At 42.1% G+C, this 16,029-nt stretch overlaps 1 protein-coding gene across 1 annotated transcript in view; it reads left to right on the top strand.

Moving 5' to 3' along the window:
• The first annotated feature begins 5,861 nt into the window (after positions 1-5,861).
• Positions 5,862-16,029, top strand: part of SLC14A2 (solute carrier family 14 member 2) — a 142,060-nt gene continuing 131,892 nt past the window's right edge. The window contains exon 1 of the mRNA XM_040541066.1: positions 5,862-6,137. The gene's annotated coding sequence lies outside the window, so the exon portion shown is untranslated. The remainder of the gene's footprint in view (positions 6,138-16,029) is intronic.

Here is a 16,029-nt window from a genome sequence, read left to right as displayed (position 1 = left end):
GATTATGGTCCCAACAATTACCATAACAATGCATTGTCTTCTAAAAAAAAAGAAAGTAAAATCATGTTTCCCCAACTTTTATGGCTGGTAGGGCTAGGTGTTGTTCAGAGTACTTTGAACCTCCAGTTGTAGGTTGCATTATTCATGCCCTCTTGTTTCAAATGCAGCATTTTGAGGCAAAGTGACTTTCGGTTCCGTTATCATTGCTTTCTGCAAAGTTGCTGTTGTGCCCTGTAAACTCCCTGGTTGTGCCATCCTTCAGCCAAAACAATTTGTCCCACCAACTCTTTGCTGAAATTGTAATCACAGAATTTCTTGACTAACCTCCGGCTATAATCAGGCAAATAAGTAACCAGTTTTTACAGATGCTATCCATGTATGTGCTCACGCTCTGGTTAGGATACTTAGTTCTTCTAAAACAGAGTAACCAACGAAGCCCCCAGCATGGACCTTTGTGTTTGTTTATAGAGTCCTGAAGTATTTAATCTGATGCACTGAACATTTTATACCATCTATCCAAGTGGACAGTTTCTGTAGATAGCAGCCATGAAAGCTTCAGGAACATTAATCACTTCTCCCTATAGCAGTCCAGCTGACACACTGGGACTCATGACATGAAGATTCAAAGCTCCCCATAGACTCAAACCCTGCTTCTTTGCTCTCCCAGCCATCTAAATCAAGGTGAATGCATGGTCCCAGCTGCATAGGGAAGGTGGTGACTTTCATCACAAATTGCATGTACGTACAGGGGCCAGGTATTCAGATCTCATGTCAATGCCTGCTCAGTACTTCAGTATCTTCAGTACTCATTCTATACTCTGTTTTGCCATCATTTTTTTTTTTATTTAATTGGAAGAAACTAAAGGCAAAACCACAAAAACAAATTGATTTTGAATTTGTTCTTAGCAGAAGGATGCTGAGTGAAACAGCTGAGGAGCTGAGCCCTTGCAGAGTACATTCCCTGCTGAAATGGGACCACCTGCCTTCATCCTAGATTCACTGTGGCCACTCACTGCTTTCCCATCACCTCTTGCTAACAGTGCTAGATATCGGACACCTTCTTAAATTTCCACAGATCTCTTATTTCTTTTCTTTAAAGAAAGCACCCATTGATGCAGGCAGCATTTTTCCCTCTGGCTAGATAACACAGGACACAATGCCAAAGCCTCCGGAGAGCACTGGGCTTGATGGGGAGCTGGTTTGTCGTACAATATTTTAACAGACAAACATGCAAGGAAAACAACAAGGACAGCTACCCTGTGTAATGAAAGCTCAATGATTTAAAAAGCAGCAGTGTGTGTGCGAGGGAAGGGAGGGAGGCTGGGGGATGGGCCAGCAGGTTTCACTTGCCAGACCAGGGGTAACAAAAAAATTATCCTGATCCAATAGACCATGTGAAAGGATATTACCAGGGTATGAAAAAATTCTTTTGGGGGGACAGAACGTATTTCTTCTGCCCTTTTTATAAAGCCCTGTTATTTTGCTGTTCTTTGCTTGCATCTGTTAAATGCTGGAATGTCTGCAGGGACATTTTGAAAAGCTGCACAATGTCAATTAAATTTGCCGAGCAGTATATCTTTTTGGAGTACGTGTGACCTTTTCTGTTTGTCATTTCCTGGGCATCACACCAAGTGATCCTCTTAGGATGCTGGCTTTGTGGAGCAGGCCCACAGCAGCAGGACTGCAGGAACTGCAGGTTTCTGGGACCGCTGCCAACCTCCGGATAATTGCCATCAGCAGGAAAGAGCTAGAAAAGCTTGGCTGAGTCCATCTTTTACAGATAGATTGACCCCTTTCTACCACTGCAGAATCACAGTCAGAGAGAAACACATCTCCAAAAAGAGAGAGAGGGGAGGGGAGAAGGGGGAAGAGAGGAATGATTACAGCAGGAAAGCTACATCTGATCCAAACAGGGGAGATTTGGAGGTTACACTCACTGCTTCCCATCACCAATATTTTTAACATCTTCTGTTTTAAGACAGATGAATCTGAGAATGAAGCTCAAATGCTCAGCTCTGTTATAATAGAACTGGTGTTTCTGTGAAAGCAGAGTCATTGTTCTGAGAGCGAGGTGGGAAGGGTGGGAATTTAATACCTTCATGTGATACATCTGTTGGGAAATAACAATTTTAACATATATGCAGCAAGAAAGAGAGAGAGAGAAAGAGAGAGACAGAGAGAGAGAGAGAGAGAGAGAGAGAATGCTTGCTGAAAGCCACTGCAGGTGCTTGGAAAGGAGATGGGGGAGAGCAAAAAAGAGAAAGGAGACTGCATGGTCACAGTTCAGTAGCTGAGCTGAGGTGTTTTGAAAACCAGTGCGAGCCCCAGCTGCACCTTCTGAAAGCAGGCTGTGGAAAGCTGTGCCCTTAATATCCCGATGTCCAGCAAGTGCCTGACTGGGGTAAGTGGTGGTGATGTGGCCAGGCAGTGCTTTCAGCAACTGAGACTTCAGTTGCATTGCACTCCCCACACCTCAGTGCTATGCACAGGGTTTAATGTCAGTGAGCACCCACCATGACCACAGCACAGGAGCCCACGAGCTCAGTGCAGGAAGTTCTGGACACATGCTGGGATTCCCACGCCGAGCCTGAGCAGCATGCCTGGCATGTCTCAGCAGAGCTGGGGCAGGTGATGGTCAAAACCTGGCCAAAATTTCAAGCCTGCCCTAGGCAATCCCAAATGGTGAGGTCCAGGTCCCGTTCTGACTCTGCTAGGAAAATGAAAAAGGTGGTGGGTTGAAGGCGTAAGCAGTTGTCACTCCAGCCCCATTGTGTGTCCTGCAAGGTACGGGCACTGTGATTCTGCCCCTTCTTCGCTCCTTCCACCACTCACTGAGGTGCAGTTCTCATGCAAAAGAGAGAAAAGGTGAGCTACAAAAATGCATAACAATAAGTATGAGCTCTGACAATCAAAAATCTCTATGGAAAGGAAAAAATTAGAGGTCCTGAGACAAAATCTCTCTGTCGTGTGTTTAGGTCAGTACAGTCTATTGATATTAAGCCGTTTGATGCTATAAAAACCATAATACACAAATTCATTCATCAGCAATGCTGCTTTTTTCTCTTTCTTCACACATCATCTATATCTAAGTTGCCAACATAAATAATACTTGGGTTACAGTAACGTCCTGTGGCTCCAGACTGGGGGAGCTTCAATGCATAAGGTGCTGAGCAAACATGTATGGAGGCATAATGCTGTCAAATGTTATCCAGGTCATATAATCTGCAGCTACATTCCTCCCTCTGGAGAACAGGCTCTGTTTGGCAAATGCTTGGCCTGCTTCTGTACATGACACTCAATGTCAGCGAGTGACATCTCGCAGATGACACGTTATTGGTAGAGCAGGTGCTGGTGGCGAGGGCTATATTTAAAAAGCAGAGGTCTAAAAATGGCTTTGCAAGGCTCCGTGTTTATCAGGTCTCACGCATTTCCAGAGCAGCTCTGATTCTTTCACAAGACCTTTCCACCTTTGTCCCACCAGAATGAGGAAGCCAAGGGGTGCTTCCCTGGACCACCAGAAGAAAATCCAAGCAATCTGGGATATAGCATCTTCATCACCCATATGAAAGAAGATGTGCATCAGAAGAGTTTCTAGAGCCATAAATTAGAAGGCATTTTTTACAATAAATGAGGCAAATTCCCTGTAAGTTTATCTACCTTCATCAAACCCCAAAGTTACAGTAGACAAGGGCAGATGAACACATCGCCATGAACTAAGCAACAGTGCACACTTTTGCCATACCACCCTCTCTGTGGTAACTCCGTACATAGCCGATAGAGGAAAGCATGAGATAACCTGCTCTGGGACTGGCATGAGGCTGAGCACGTGTATGGTACCCTCTGTAGAATAACTGCATTGCCCTGGGGTCCCTGCTCTGTTTGCCTCTGTCCAGCCAGAATTTTACTCATAAGTCCCCTAGGCTGGTGAATCAGTTTGCCACTCCAGAGGCTCTCAAAATTTAGGGTTGCCCAAATGATGTTCACCCACCAGCACACCATCTGCAATGGCTGGGAATTGATGGCTGCCCTCAAAACTGCACTGCTCTAGGAAGGTCTTTCCAATTATTAAGCTCCAAACCCATATTTGGAGTTTAACTATGGGTTTACACAGAGAACACAAGGCAGAAAAGCAGTTTAGGCCTTTTATTTCGGGCCCAGGATGTAAGTTTTGATTTTTTTTCCGGAGGCTGCCTCCATTTGGTCTACTTGTGGGTGTGTTCTGGGGATAGAAATGGTGATGAGATGCTGGTCTGTTGGCCACAAAAACTGGTGCTGTCCACTCAAATTAATTTGAAAAGCATTGCCAGACCTCAGTTTGTAATATGCTATTCAATTACTCTTTCTGCATGCTGCTTGGAGTAATCCTAGCCTCAGTGTGGTCTCTGGTAAGTATGAGGGAATAAACCTGAAATTTCAGCTCTCTGGAAACCCATTTGTTTATTCCTCAGAATCTGAACAGGTTTTTTCTTGGTGGTGGTTTTTTTTGGTTTGGTTTGGTTGTGGTTTGTTTGTTTGTTTGTTTGTTTTATGTTTTGTTTTGTTTTGTTTTGTTTTGAATTAATATATGTTAAGAAAATACATATTGTGTCTGGAGGAACTGTCAACATCAACAAAAATTCACTTCTGCAGGTGACATGACAAAAAGAAAAGACCTCTCTATTTCATTTGGTTTCTATTTGCCACCCCCACTTACAGCTGAGGGATGTAAATGCTTTGAATAGTCTCACTGAAACTGGGAGGATAACCTACAGGGAGGCAGGTGAGGGAGGACTTTACCAAATCACCCTCCAGCACCAGGTGCTGGAAGGCACAATGTTGGTAGCTGTTGACCCGAAGAAGTTAGACTCTGCAACTCAGCTTCTTTTCCTCTCTTTCATGTGAAATATTGAAAAATAAGCCAAGACCAACCAACAACTTTTCCCAAACCAACAAAAATAAAACGGCTTGCAGCAGGTGAGGTGCAGCATGCCTGCCTGACTCTGGGGAGGCAGGGGGATGGAAAGCAGCTCAACAGCAGGCAAGAGGTGGGCACTCAGGCAACAGCACCGTGGATGAGGTTCAAGCCCAGAGCAAAGAGGCTTCCATGGGAACGACTGCAATTGTTGACAGTGGAGAAATGTAATTCATGGTTTGCAAAAGCAGCTGCAGGGATGTATGCAAAACCCAGCAAGGAGGTCTGCAGAAAGAGCCAGGACCAGGCACATCAGGGGTCAGAGGTGAAGAGGAATATTTTGTCCTAGGGTCTGGCAGAGTCTTAGGGTGATGCAGTTTGTCACGGACTCTGGCTGGATTGAGAATACACTCCTATGAGACAGTGTCTTAAAGAGTTCTTCTGTTATGAAGAAAGGTTATTATAAAGAAACGTTATGAGACGTGTGACCTATTCTCAAATCTACCTCCATCCTGCTTCCTGTGCCACCACCATTTGTGTCAGACATGGGGATCAAAATACTGTCACAGCCACATACACACAGAGGTTATCCATCTCTCTGACTCAAAGCAGTAAATCCCTGTTAGATCCCTGGAAACTGCTGAGAAGAGACCTGTGGGTGCACAGGAAACTTTTGATGAGCTTAGATCAAGCTTCAAGGTTACAAGAAAACCAGAAATCAAGCAAGTCATTTGTGGTTATGCAGCATAAATGTCAACTATGTTAAATCTCTCTTCTGTTTTGGGGTCATCCCCCCACTCTCATATAGTTATTAAAATAGAATCAAGAATTAAATTAAGAATTTATTAATTCCTTAAATTAACTTACAGAATACCAAAATGCTATTTTCTCACTCTGCCTGGGTTAGGTGTGAAGATCTTACCTTCTTGTTCTCAGCTATAGATGTACCTCCTCTTCTCACAAAATAAACAAACAAACCAAAACCCACTTACTCCCTTTCTCCTGTTTAAATTTCTCTGTGATTTAGGAGAGGCAAATAATGATTTTCTGCAAAAGCCGGAAACAAATTATAGCCAAAATGGCAAAAGCAAAATATTTCTCCTCTAAACATGTTGTTTTTTACTTTGTATGTCTTGGCAGCCTAACCATCTGAAAACACCCACCTGAATTCTCTGCACTCAACAGAGCAGCCCAAGGATAAACCCTCCAGTAAATCCTATGTGACTGAAGCTGTAGGAACCTGACTGTGAGTAAAAACATTTCAAATATGATTGCTATACCTGTTAGTAACAAAAGAGTCCTTTTGGAGCAAATAATTTTCTTGGAAACATCTGAATCCAATCATCTAAAGCTGAAAGCCCGCGTCTATGTTATACCAGTGTACGAGTCTCTACATGGTCCATTCCCTGCCTGAAAAGACGAGTTTACTTTGTCCATCTATCATTTAAATGGTAATGAGTTAAATCAATTCCACCTCACTTCTGAGCTTCAGAGCAAGCCTGGGTTTGTTTATTCATTTAAAGACACAGGAACAAGTTTGACATTGCTGAGCATGTCCCAGATTTATGGAAAATAAAACTGTACTAATCTAGTGCATTTATTAGCTTTTCTGTCGGATGCCTCCATGAGTATCCAGAGATGTGAGTTTGCCCTGCAGTTCTGTTCTGACTGGAACAGCATCTCCTGAAATGTAAATGTTGTGTTAAGGTCATATGCTGATGAAAACCACTGTTTTGCCAAACTAATTTCTTGGTCATTTGACAAAGCAGCTGTTGTGCAGTTACATGGCACAAAGAAAGCTATTAAAGATAGATGAGTTACTTGTTTGATTTGGCATATATTATACTGCTTCCAAAGGTAAAAATTAAGACAGATGATTATATTTCTTGATTTAACTGAATAAATAAATGACCTCTCACAAATACATATACCAGAACGATATTTCTAAATGAAGTTGTTCACCTACACCTTATGTAGTCCTGTGCAGTTCTGTGCATGTATCTTAATAGAACAAAGCAAATATCCTAAAGCCAGATATAATTAATTTGTAGCACCATAGATGGGTATTGAGAAAAGTTCCTGATTCAGGGGAAAACGCAGAGATTAGCCAATTGGGTTTGTCATGTGACAGTAAGCTCTGCAGCTAGTGTGCATTAACAAAAATAAAAATTACAAGATTTAGGTAATCAACAGCTGCTGTCAGCTGGTACGGTACCACATCAGTGCCTCCAAGGTCTGTAAAGATTGTTTTTTGCCATTTGGAGGATATCTAGCATTGGCCAATGTCAGAAGCGCAGTACTGGAGACTTCTGCTGCTGCTTTGGCAAGCCTGTACGAACACTCACTTGTAGGAGTGGGGAACATGCAGCGTGGAGTCAAGAAACATGATCCCACGACATGCTTTAGGAGGTGGTGCTGTCATAGCTAGTCATTCCAGGGCTTTTTAGTGTGTGAGAGAGTGCTGACAGGGGAATCATGCTGCAAGGATGTAAGTTTTGGGTTACACAATGCTCCATGTCCAGGAAGAGCTGGAAGATGTGCTGGAGTTGTAGCAGGGTTTGGCCTCCACATTTAGGCTCTGAGCAGCAGGTTCTGGAGGCAGAGATGTTCCTGGGAACTGAACATCTGGTGATGGATGGGGAAGGAAATTCTGCCCTGCACTTCATTTGACTTTCATCTTGCAAGGAGAAAGATCACATATTCTCAAAGGAAAAAAAAAAAAAAAGTCACCAGTATTTTATCTCACTGGAAATTTTTGTACTTGAGAAATACTCTCTGTACTTTGTAACAGAAAATCTCTAGGAAACTAGAGATCTCTTCTGTTTTCTCTTCTCCCTTCCTAGCCATGATGTTCAGAGTAGCTCCAAGTGAGGGAGGCACTTTAGCATTGAGGATAGGACTTCAGTTGGGCAGTACCTCCACCATTCACTTACACATTAACCCTCACATAACCAAGGAGGTAGGAAAATTGTCCTGGTGAGAAATAAGCATGAGCAATAAAGAAGCACTAGCTCTCAGATCAGAAATCTAACACCAACCTAACAAAAGATACATTTCCTGAAAAAGTTATATAGTAGATTGGCAAGTGATCTATCCTTCCTGTTTACTGATAATGTAGATGGATCACATCTCAAAATTAAGTTTCCAGAATAAAATCTGGGATCAAAAAGACCTTATTGTATATGTTAAAGAGGAGGAGATGTGAGTGTGAAGCATCTTGTGTTTAGTGACTGCACCATCCATTTCAAGGGCATGTGTTCCACCCAGACAACTGCAGAGAAGGTTGTATTTCCCCTGCTTTGGGAAGGCTTTGGGAAAAAAAGACCTTTCCTTACAGGCATTGCATGGGGACTTCATTTGTTCTATGAAAATTTTGCCTTGATAAACCTTTCTGTTTTCTTGTGACTTTTATACTAGTCTACTGAGAAACCTCAGGAAGAGCAAATCACCTTGTTTTGCGCCTCAGTTTCCTAAAACAGAATTGTTTGTCTGTGCTTCCTCAAAAGCATTTTTGTTGTTTACCAACAAAGGCTATTTATTAGCATCTTATAGCTCCAACTGTCAGCCCATTGAGTTCATTTTCTGCAGTCTCCATGGGATGGAAACAGCCTTGCAAAGCATTGCCTGTGCACACTGCTGGTTGCAGTTGTTCTTTACCTGTGTAGAAACCTCTGTCACGATGAGCACATATTGCAGTTTGTGCATCTCTTTTTATAAAACTCAATTCACATTCTGAGGTTTCCTGCTCTTGCAATTAACTTCTTTGGATTAGCTATGATACCTCCCTGTAACACATAATTCTGGTGAAACTTGTTAGCTCTCCTTAAAATAAGTAAACACATAAATAATCAGGCTGGAATTCATTGCTGAAAATGAGTAACAGCCAAGCAGAAAAATCAGCAATAAAACATCTGATCTTGGAGGTCTTTTCTCACCTTAATGATTCTATGATCTATGTTGTAAAACATCAATATTTGCAATAAACCATTAATTGAGAGGTGTCATGGTAAAGTAGCTTCTTCCAAACATGAAATACCATATCCTCGTGACAAAAACAATGAAAGACGCAAGCTGAGCTCACCAGTAATTCAAGGCACCTGCAGAAGCTTCTTGAACCACCGCACCTTGTCCCTGCTTAATGTAATTCCACTTTGGGCAGACTATATTCCTCCCCAAGAGCTCAAGGCATGGAAAGGAGACACCATAAAAGGAGCAGGGTAAAGCAATAAGGCTTACTTGCCTCTATGCTGTGCACAAAGACTTTACGCCACACTTCTGGCCCAGAACATCTATTTAACATCCAGCTGTCCTTTAGGTGTGAAAAACGAATGATATGGAACTCCTTGTTCTCGGTGCCTGGGTCTAATTCCTCCACTCTTCCAGCATCTACTCTGCTTATATTTCCATTGCTATATAAAGCTCTACTCTTCACCATCCCTATGATTCAGTGATTTTAAAGCCAAAGAATCATTTCACTTAGATCATCTATGTCACAGGTTGTTAAGTTTCACCCAGTCATCCCCAGGATTGATCCTGGCAATTGACGTTCAGAGAAAATTGTCTTCCAGAGAGACACCCAGCTGTGATTTACAGGAACTGAGAAGCAGAGAACCCATGGCTTTCTTTAGCAGTTTGTTCTGGCTTGTAATCCTCCTCAGCAGAAAGTTAATCTTATTCTAAATCACACTGGTTCCTCTCATGCCTTCCTCTGTCTGATTAAAGAGCCCTTTTCCAACTAGGTTCTCCCTGCACAAATATTTCTGCAGTAGTCAAATTACCTCTCCATCTTCTCCTTGCCCAAATAAGCAGGATGAGCTTGAAAAGTCTTTCATTCTCAGGAATTTCCCCTAGTCTTGTCTGGCTCTTTGCTACAATTTCTCTATGTTTTGTTTTGTTTTGTTTTTTTATATTCTTGAAAGCAAGCAAACAGGGATGCAGCACTACGATTTCACTCACCTTGACTTTGTACACAGGTGCAGGGCTGCAATCAGATCCTATTGAAATGGGAATATGCATATAAGAAAGGTTTATGAGTTTCAACATGAAAGGCCTTGATGTGTAGTATATGGAGCACATGCACATAGAGCACATATACATATAGAGAAATACACGTAGGTGTAGACGTGCCTTTGATCTGTGGGCTATCAGCCATAGAGGTAATTATTTTGTAGTGGTGCAGATTATGTCCTGGGGTAGTTTTAGCTGACTACTGAAGAACAGAAGGAAAGAAGTCAGAAGCAGGATGTGTCAGAAGCAACAGATGAATAAGGGTCTTGCATAAGTGGGGAGAGTAAAATAAGCATGACCACTAATAAGAAGTTAGCTTGCCTTGTCTAGACAAGGGTAGATGTAAATGAATGTTCAGCTCTTAGTGGAGACCTCCTGCCCTGAACTCGTGGCCATACAGAAGTTCCTGTCTGCTCCAAGATATTTGCTGAAAAATTGGTCTCTGGATCACAGGCACTTGGATAAAACTCAATCCTGATCAGACAGGGCTCCTTACTATTACCTACAGCATGAACTTCAACTTCGTAAATTGTGTCATCTGTACCTTGTAAGCAATGTCATTCATACTCCTCCATTTAGGAATTCATCACGTCACACTTATATCACATTGCTTTTTCACTGACTGTATCACTTAGTCAAGACTTTAATTAAAATACTTTCATATGTATTACTACGAAAGCATAGCTTCTTTGGCATGAGCTCCTTCCTTCTTGTTTCCCAGCTCTGTCTGGGGGACAACAGCCTTCACAAGACACAGCAAGGTTCTCTGGATACTCCTGATGGTGGGGGGCTAAAACCTACCCCTCAGACCGAGGCCACTCTTGCCACTCACATCAGTCACCTCTTTCCATTCAGAGGTCCTGGAACAACCAGGAACAGTGTGTCTCAGCACGGCATGAAGCTCAGGCTGGGTTACTCACCCATCATGACCTCCTGCACACACACCCCTCATGTTCCTTGCCTCCAGAAGGCTGCCCCTTCACTACAGATGAAGTTTCATAACTGTAGGATAAGAAAAAAATGTGCATTCTGTGTTCCTACATGGAAAGCACCACAGTTGGCTGTAGTAAAACACATTTTGCCTGAACAAGCCAAGCTTCACCAGTGATCTAGATTACACTGTCCCTGCAGTTATTTATACCTCTACCAATCTTCATCAGCTGCAAATTCTATCAGTGGTGACTTTATATCTAATTCTGGATTACTGATGAAAACTTCCAGTAGCCCCAAGCACAGGTCTGATTCTTTGGAGGGACTGCTCAGAATGCCCCTCGTTAATGATGATTTATCTGAATTTCCTGACCTGACATTTACCCTTTTGTCAACTGATATCATACTATGTGGCCTTTTTTTCCTTCTCTTGCCTTTTCCTTTGAAAAATAAAACCATGATATTCAGCAATGTTCTTTTCTACAACAGCTTGCTGGCGGCTCTGCTAGCAGCAGTGGGTTTTTATTCGAGAGAAAGCATGTGATTATGTAGAGCCACAATATAAATTTAAAGGTAGAGGCCATTTCCTATGTTCCAACATAAATACAATCCATGAGACTAAAATGTAAACACACACACACACACATATATAAGCTAGTTCATAAAATCTTGTCGATTTCTTTTACAAGTTTTGGATATAAGATGCAGATGGGTTTGGGGTTTACGTTTGTCTTATTTTTTAGTATTGTTCTTAAATCAAAGGATTTTTCCTGGCTATTTGTTTTGCCTTAGCACTGTGGTGTTAAATGTTTCAGTCAAGTAAAAAGATTTAACATTGCCCAAAAAATACCCAATCAACTACAGAACTACAGAAACAGCCAGGCATTGTAGCCATTCCCCAAATAGGGTGTTAGGATTTGGCTATCAACCTAATCTGTTTAGTATGGTTTGGGTTTATGCAGTGGGCCATGGTGGTTAATGTTTAGTGAGCTGAAACAAGGATGGAAGAAAATGATAATGGAAAAGCTTGGTTTAAAATACAGCTCTTCGTAGATGGCTATAAGGGGAATGATTGGGCTCATGGTGTGTATCATATTTTGGCTAAGCTGGGCTTTGAAAGCCTTTGAGCTGAGATAAGCATGATCATCCAAGCAGAGCTTTTTAGCTCAATACACTCCTAATGTTGGAATATTGGCATCAGGTGGTGACAGCTGCAAAAGACAGAGGGGAAGAAAGCCGTAGCATTAAGTCTTTGTTACATGGAACAGCAGCACAGGAGAGGCAGCGTTACCTAAATTAGCCTTGTGTGATTTGGGGAGAAGGACCATGATGGCATGGTCCAATTCTGACCATGAGTTCTGAGCACCAGCACCCTCTCCCTCTTCTCAGCCACAGGTTCTCACCTGCTGCCTTCCAGCAGAAATGGAAATTATAGTCCATTTTTTCCCCATCCATCTTTCAGAGCAAGACAGGGTTGTGTCTCCATCATGCTGAGACATTAACTTTGGGCCCTGAAAGCAATGTGGTCAAGGCAATATGGTGATACGTGCAGACTAATTTACTCTGGGCCACTAATTAACCAAGATTCAGCTGACAGTTCTGTGGTTAGCTTGATTACTCCCTGTGCCAGCCTCCAAATGACCCATACGTAGGCAGGTCCTAGGAAACAGCACACCAGTTTTTGTCATGCTCATAAAGCCTCTAAGAGCAAAAGGCCTTTATTAGTCTTCTTCTAGGCAACCTGTGGAAGTCTTCTCTCTAGTCTCAATGTACAAACAATGGTGTTTTCTGGATACCTCCAAAGGCTTGTTTGTGGGGGGTGGAATCTGAATCATTCAGGCTGTGTGGCAAGGGTGGGAGCAACCCCAACACGTGGTAGGAGGCTCACGGGCTGGGTTTGAGCTGGGATGAACTCCCTCCATCCAGCTCTCAGATTCAGGGATGAGCTGGGAGAGGTTGAAAAAATCAGCCTTGTGAAATCAGCATATAATATTTGGGGGGAGAAACAAACATAAAATCCCTTTTTCAGTTACTTTCAGGGCAAACTGGCTACTAAAGAAATAAAGTTATTTTATTCTGACCCTACCTTCATGCAAAGGTTTTTCCACAGACTGTTTTTTGTTGGAGGGAGGACCTTAGGGGAAAACACCTGAGAAAATGGAAGAATCACTTCCTCTGCCTCCATCTTGTGTACCAGGACTTGTGTGCTAAATCCCCTCCAAGCACAGCAGAACAGGTTTCAGGGCCCTGGAGAAAAAAAATATTTTTAACTCAGTCAGTGCCCACTCACCATAGCCTATTCATATGTGCTTTTCATCTGGCACCTGGAACACTGATCAGGGAGGTGGAAGGTTTTGAATAATATCCTTAGTTAATAGTCTAACAAAGACCTGATGTGCTAAACCTGAGGTAACACCTCAGGATTTTTTCAAGGTACTGATGAATGTTGAATCCCACACGTGCCTGTGCTTTTATTTTTTTAACAAGCTTTGTCATCCCTTTGTCGTGGTGCAAGTATGCAAAGTTTTCCCTTCTTCATTTAATCATAAAGCCTCCTTCCACTCTAGAAACCACTTGGAGAACTGTCATTAAAGAGCAGTGCCCAGTGGGGCACAGCTCCCACCTCGTTCAGATGCCCTCTCTACCTCCCCTTCCTTATTCCCTCTGACAGCATTTGTCTACATCAAAAGCCCATGTTTTAGCTACACAATTTCCTTTCAACTTGAATACTTCTGTGCATGGACCACTTTGCTTTTATAAAGATTTGCAATTTAGTCTTGAAGTCACTGAGGAATGTCATCGGCATCTTGACTGCCACGTCCCCCCCTTCGTGCCAGCAGCCTGTCGCACATTTCTTGATGTTCTGGGCTCCTGCTCTTGGGGGAATCCATTAGCATTTGCACTTCCATGCAGTTTTCTCCTCCCCCGTTAATAATTATCCAGGGAGGCGATAATTAAAATAGGTTCTGAGGCTATGTAAGACCTCTGTCCGTTTTCCCTACTTAAGGAGCCAAATGAGAACTTTAATGTAGATTTGGAGAAAACTCCTGAAGGGTTTTGCACCTTTGCCATGTTCTTGTTGTCATTAAGCACAATCTAATCCTCCATTTCATTTCATTAACCTGAACAGGGGCAAATTGTCAAATATGACTCCAACAGAGCACTAGTAAAATTTCCCTAGACACCCAACAAAGCTCTATCAATAGAAAACAGACAATTTCATGGAGATGGACAAGAAATAGAGTCTGGTTAGCAGTTTTCCTGCATGAACTTATCTATCACTGAGTCTCTGTATCTTGATTTTCTCATGTAAAACAAAAAAAGCCCACTTTCACCCAGTCTCTGAATAGTGAGATTTTCAGAAGAGATGTGGCCTTGTCCAATGCATTTGTCCTTTGCTGCAAACACCTGACACCAACACCAAGAAACCCAGCTCTATAACCTGGCCCGTTTGAGTGTGCAAGGCAGGAATGCATGAGGACTAACGAGCTGGATAAGATGTATTTCAGCAAGACTCACTGGTTTGAGAGCCATCGTGGCACGGCTCCTCATTACATGGTGTCAGCACACCCGCTGTGATCCCAGTGCTAGATATTGTTGCAAAATACTGGTAGTCAGTGCTACTAATACATGAGCCATGCTGTAAAAGTAGGGGAAGTCTCATGAAATTTTAGGAAGAGCATTTAAATGCATTCTCCAAGAGCTTCACAGTCTGTCATCTTCTAAATTTAATATGAAATGACTTGTGCCAGGTTTGTGCTACCAATTGCTCTCTTGCTGAGTGCCTGGAATCCGCAAGGGGAGGAAGGGGGCACATGCAATACTGTGCATAGCCTGGGCCCTGGATTTGAAAATTTTGGCCTGCCTCCCTTAACAGCTGTCATTCAATTCGCCTGGAAAAAAAAATAAATAAAGAGCAAATGAAGCAATGGAAAATAAATATGCCTCCCATTTTTCATAACTCAATGTTTTTTAACTAAACCCTGTATTATTCATATGCTGTATATTTTATTACTGTTAGTTTCAAAGCTGTTGGAAATCACAGATCAGTTCCTCAACCACAATGTCTTTATTATGCATACATAAATCATGCATGGAAGGGCCCTGACAGTTGACGATGTAAACTCTCAGGAAGCAAAGCCCCTAAGCCATGTAAAAAATGTATGTCACACGCAAAGAAGGATGTCATCTCTATTTCCTTTTTATGGTATTCTCGTCTTGTCATTATAGAGGAAGATTTTTTTCCCTTTATTTCCTATTTAAATGTAGTTAGTGCAGAGGTAATTTGCAATGGTATTTCAGTGAGACAAATGGAGTACACTTTCCCACATCTGCCTGCATCTTCAAGGATGAGCATGTTGTAATTATACTGTTCCAGTTTCATTAACAGCTCTGCTGTGCCCAATATGGTTCATAAGTAATCTGGTAAAATGCAGGACAAAGTTCAATGAATTGTCAGGAGCATTTGGGTGATATAGGACTCATGCAAATTACATTAGAATTGGGTTGTTTTGAAGCCATAAGCTGGTTGCAAGAGTTGGTCAGATTTCTTTAGAGTAGAAAAACCTAAAGCCAAGTCTTTTTCATTGCTCTACAGCTGAAAATAAAAAAGATATGCTAAAAAGTGGACTCAAGTAAGAATGCTAAAGAATTAAAAGCAGCTGAATGTGCATTTGACATTTTCAGTTTCTCAATCAAAGGTGGTTTTCTTTTCACCTGCATGATTTTGTTTGTTTCTTGAGGGGCAGTTCACTGCATTTATTTCTTTAAGAACATTGTTTTAATGGAAATTTTTTATTTTTTGGTCAGAAAGTAAATTATAACCCTCCAAACAGGAAATGGGAGAAAGCATGCTTAATAAGAGCACTGGACTATAAACTTTTCTCTATACAATGTGGGTTAAGGGATAACTCTGTGACAAACCAAAAAATGACTCCTTTCTGCTACAAACATGTATACACTGAGCTTTCAAAAACAGGGCCCTATGGACATTTGCGGTAAAGCCCCCATTTTGTCACCTGAAGAGCAGTGAGCATCAGCAGCTACCCATCCTTACTGCTATATTTACTGAGGTCAGATGTGCCAAGCAGTGTAGCTGTTGTCCTGCATGCTGTCACTGCCCACTGAAAAGGTGCCTCCTAACTGACTATGAAAAAAATGAACTTTTTTTCTCAAACAGCACATCATCTTTAAGCTGGTCT

Source organism: Cygnus olor, chromosome Z, assembly GCF_009769625.2.
Source record: "Cygnus olor isolate bCygOlo1 chromosome Z, bCygOlo1.pri.v2, whole genome shotgun sequence".
In the NCBI taxonomy this organism is placed as follows: Eukaryota; Metazoa; Chordata; class Aves; order Anseriformes; family Anatidae; genus Cygnus; species Cygnus olor.
The sequence above is the reverse complement of the archived record's forward strand: the minus strand, read 5'-3'. Positions and strand labels throughout refer to the sequence as shown.